Below are 5,217 nucleotides of genomic sequence, written 5' to 3'. Positions count from 1 at the left end.
CACAGACCCTGAGGGCCCCCGCCTCACTCACACCTTTCCCCTCTTTCGGAGTGTGGGCAGGACCTGCCGCTTCCGGAAACCCATGCGAGCGGCCAAGGCAGTGGCGTGTTGCTCTGGGATCCGGGGCATGGTTCAGTAGGATCCGGTCGCTGGTGGCCTTGCCCTCTCTCTCCACTGCTGGCTTTGAAGACTCAAGCTGCCGTGACTCCCCCGGCCACCAGCAAACAAACAGCCACCCGGGGGCCCCTCCGCGTCAGGCCTCCGACAGGGAGCCAAGCAGGGTCAGCATCGTTGCCAGGGCCCAGGTGACCCCAGACGATGACCTGGCTCAGAGCACCTGCACCCCGGGCCCGGAGAGAGCGTGAGATGATAACCTGTGCTCTGTACGACCCTCGTCGTATGTGCGGGTTGGCGTGTAGCCCTCGGTGCTCACACGTTAACACAAAGATAATTCGTGGAAGTCACTCTCTGGCCAATGCATGCGTGTGGGTAAGAATGTTCCAGCCAGTCCACGGAGCTCAGATTTATCCAGATAAACGGTGTGAGATGTTTGCGTTAAGTCTCTCCCAACGCAGTCCGGGTTCCAAGTCGCACAATGGTCCCTCCTTGCCCTGCCTCCGTCCCATGCGCCCCTGAGCTCTGTGAGCTGGGCGCTGGGGCCCATGGCTTGTGGAGGGAGGGGCCGGGCCCGCTAGCTCCAGGGAACCCCCATCCACAGGGGCCCTGGCCCCCAGCAGGCTCCGTAGGTGGTTGTTCAGAAAGCGTCACCTCCCGTGCTCCGCCTCGGGCTCAGGGTGAGCTCCCTGCGGCCCCTGTGGGCTCGTCCCGGTGGCCCCGTTAGGCACGTGGTGTCACTCTCCGCACCGCCAGTGGGCAAGCCGCGGTGCCGGCCATCACCCGGGACCCCAGGCGTTGAGGGGCCGAGCTTGGGGCCGGGCCTCCTGGACTGAAAACATTTACACACACACACCGGCTCGCGTATGAAGTTCTACTAAAAGGACGAACCTTCTCTCTCATCTCCGTGATCACTTCCCTCCCTGCAAAGGGAACCGGGTGGGGGGCCTGGCGGGAGCGGAGGTGGTCCGGGCCCGTGGCTGCCGCCGTGGCTGAAGGTGACCCCCCAGCCCTGCCGCGGCCGCCTCTGCTGGGCCCCTTGGAAACGTCTGGAAGGACGCCCCGCGTTCTCGGCCCTCGGAGAGCTCATTCTCCCACAGTGAATGCAGACGGGTGGTAGGGTAGGTCTGGAGGAGGGACGCGGAGGCTCGGATGTCACAGGAAAGCCTGCAGGGCCAGGCAGGAGCTGCGTCACTCACAGCCCTGGGCAGGGTCCCGCGTCGTGAGCGCAGCTGGCCCGGGGCACACTCCCGCCCGGAGGCACAGGGACGTTTGCCACGAATCCGTGGTCCGGGAGAGCATCCAGGAAGGCTCCCCGGTCACCTCCTCCCAAGCAGACAAAGGACTCGCCTCCCATTTTGTTGCTTGTCTCTGATTTAAATTCATAGAGAAAGGGGTTTGGGCGGCTTCGTTGCCAAGGTGGTGTGACACCAGGTGTGAGTCTACGAGGGGCCACGGGCACCGTGGCTGCGGCTTCCGCCCAGGCCTTTCTGTCCCAGCGGGACGGAGGCCGGAAGTCTGAGGTCAGTGTCCACCCCATCATTCCTCCTGGGCTCGCAGACTGGCTGTCCTCTCCCTTGTCCCCACGGGTCCTTCCACCGTGTCTCCTCGTGTGCTCATCTCCCCCTCTTACAAGGGCCCACGCACAGGGCCTCGTTCTGACTTAATTGCACTCCGGAAGGATCTGGTCTCCAAACTGTCCCGTTCCAGGGCGCTAGGGGTTAGGGCTGCAACACGGGGATTGGAGAGGCAGGGACCATTCAACCCGTAACGCCACTCAGGAAAATGCTTTTTCCGACCATGTTACTGCACGAGGACGTTTGAAGAAAAGGAGCATTTTCTCTCGGGTCGCTGGGAGCTCGCCCAGCCAAACTAAACTAAACCCGTCCGCTGGGGAGCGTCTCTGCGCCCGGTACTCCTCCAGCGGAAGCCCACTGCCGCCTCCGCGTCGCGAGTCAGTCACAAAGGACGCTGCCTCCTCTTCCTCCTACCCACCCCCAAGTCCTTCTATCCCTTTCCAACGAGGAGAAGAGAAGAGGGCTCTTCCGGGCACGCCTGCATTTTATCTTCAAACAAAAAGAAACGGAGCCTGGCATGGTCAGGCCAAGCCTTGTCACGTGTCCGCGTGAAATGGACCTTCTCCACGGCGTCCCCACTGTCCCTGACGCGGGACGTGTGTCGAGCCAGGAGAAGGGGCGGCGGCAGGGGTGTGTGTGGAGGGAGCCGCTATGGTGTCCGGGAAGGACGCTGTGACTCAAGAAGCCTTTAGTGCTGGTCGTTGAATTGAAAGTCCCACTTCGTCCGAAGTACTTCTCCTTTTTCCAATTTCCCTGTGATTTGCATCGTACGCTCTTACACAGAAATTACTCTCCAGACCAGAAATTCTGCGTTCCGACATCTGTCCAAAAGCGTTCCTCCTGCAGCTCCTTGTTTCAATGCCGCCACGTCCTCCTTCCTGCTGTCACATTCTTGCGGAAACGGCAAGTGAAGAGAAAACACTCCCTCCTGGGAGCCCAGGAGATGCAAAGTAATTCTCTGTCGGGAGATTCGCTATATTTATGTAACCCGTAGAAAACAAACACAGACGTGCACTGCCATCAGAAACTCCTGTTGGCTCTGTGTTTCAGTGTCTCGGTCTGCTTTCTCAAGACGGAGAAGCAGCGAACGCCAGAGTTTACAGAGTCTTTACGGTGGGGGACATGCCGTGCCGCCGGGCCGCGACCGGCTGAAAGACCTCTCCTTTCAGAGCCACGAGAGGAGAGAGGCCGGGGAGGGTCAGTACCCCGGCTGGAGTGGCACACGGCCTCCGGAGTTCAGAGCCTACTGCTTAGGTGGAAAATCGAGAAAAGCTGAATGTTTATGATAGAGAAGCGTGGTGTTCCGAGGGGAAAGTCAGTGATGAGGAAAGGCCCGTTGAGGCAGAACTTGACGGTCACCCCGTTACATACAGAGCGGGCGGTCTGTGATCCTGGGGTCTTTGCGGAGTCGACTGTGAACCTGCGACGTTCAGCTGTCCTGCTCTGAGACCCCACATTGTCCGCACCGTGTTCCTGGACACATTCTGACAAGCCAGGTCGTGGGACCACGTCTCATTTAGTTTAACCCCGGTGGGAACTGTAAGAGAGAACTCAGCAGGTTTATCCCAGATTGTCTCAAAAGAGCAGATCGTACTGGCCGGAGCAGTTCTGAAGAGTGAATCCGAGTGGAGATCGCTACTCTCCACCAGGAGCAGAGTGTGTTCTAGCGACTTCCACTGCTGGGGAGATGGAGCCGATGGATAGTCCCTGTGCCTCCAATCAATGCCACTAAAAACCTTAGAGCTTATCCACAAAACAAACACAGGATCGACTCGGACGGGCAGAGAGGAGAAGCACACTGACCAGGGACCTTGGAACCCCAGAACGACAGGGTGCCGAGTGCGCTGGGTTTCCTCCTTGGCCTCATACGCCCCAGACTGCATGCTGGGGAAGCTGGCAATCCAGAGACACCCATGTGGGGAGCCTAGACATCCCCTTCCGATGCACCAACACCTGCTCCAACTTCCCACAAGGATGGCGTCGGAGAAGCAGAGTGAGCAGCTGGGACGCTCCCTCGCACTGCATGGCCGCAAGTCCTCCTGTACCCTGTGTCATCAGCGGCTCAGACGGGGAGTTGGACTTCCACCGCCCCTCAAGGGCTGCCTGCCTCTGCCCTAAGAGTGATGTCAGGAGACACTCCAAGGTTAACAAAGCTAGGCCGACCCCAAGCCTGAGAAACTCGAACAGCCCACCCAAGGACCCAGTAATGGTTTTATGTCCCCAGATTAAAGACAGCCACAGATCTTGAAGGCGGCCGGGGGAAACGATGCATCCCTTACTGGGGAGGCACACCTTAACAATGTGGATTTCTCGTCTGAAAACACGGACCAGAAGGAAGTGACATGTGTTCGATGTGCCGAAAAAAATGTCTAATCCCAAGAAATCTGTGTCCAGCAAGAATACCCTTCAGTGATCAGATCAGGGCGAACTGAAGGCGGTCTTACGTGAGCGCTGAGACGCAGTGATGCCCCCATTCCTGCCTGAACATGTCAGCTGGACGAAGTAGTCTAAGCAGAAAAAAAGAAAAGAAACAAGAGAAAGAATCTCAAAACATCAGAAAGGAAGGGGAAACACAGTAGAGCAAAAATATGGATAAATAGAGTAGACTTTCCTCCTGTTCTTGAGTTTTCTAAATTATGTTTAGTGGCCAGAACAAAATGATATGGTTCCCAGTGTGTTAGAGGAAATATTTTAATCAACTATATTATTAACCACGGAGGGTGAATGGGCATAAAGGGAAGCAGTTTATCCTGACCTCGTTTGAACGGGTAGAGCATCCACACCAACACACTTTACACATTTGCAATATGTGATACAATGTCCAGAGCAATCACTGAAAAAGCAGCCTAAAGAGATAGAGCCAAAACTCCTGTAACTAGAGATGAATTCTGGAAAAGATGAGGAAGCACAACAAAGGCAGGAAAAAGGAAACAAATTCAAAATGGGAAGAGGAACTTGAAAAATAAAATGGCAGGGACACCTGGATGGCTCAGTGGATGAAGCCTCTGCCTTTGGTTTGAGTCATGATCTCAGGGTCCTGGGATCGAGCCCCGCATCAGGCTCTCTGCTCAGCGGGGAGCCTGCTTCCCTCTCTCTCTGCCTGCTTCTCTATCTACTTGTGATCTCTCCCTCTCTCTGACAAATAAATAAATAAAATCTTTAAAAATAAAAATAAATAAAATGGCAGACTTAAGCCTTAATGTATCAATGGTTAAATTAAGATAAATGTCCTAAAAGTACCAATTAAAAGGCATAGATCGACAGAATGGATTTAAAAAACATGACTCAACTACGTATTGCCTACAAAAACTCACCCGACTGTAATGATACTCATCAGTGGAAAGCAAAAAGATGGAAAAGATACACCGTACACATATTGATCAGTAGAAAGCTAGAGTGCCCCTATTAATATATTATTAATATATTATTAATATTATAAAGTCGACTTTGGAGCAAAAGATATTGCCGGTGCCGGAAAGAAACATTGCATATGGTGACAGAGTCTATCCACGAGGAAACAGCTGTT

The sequence above is a fragment of the Meles meles genome, chromosome 11 (assembly GCF_922984935.1).
Source record: "Meles meles chromosome 11, mMelMel3.1 paternal haplotype, whole genome shotgun sequence".
Taxonomy (NCBI): Eukaryota; Metazoa; Chordata; class Mammalia; order Carnivora; family Mustelidae; genus Meles; species Meles meles.
Note: the sequence above shows the minus strand (reverse complement) of the source record.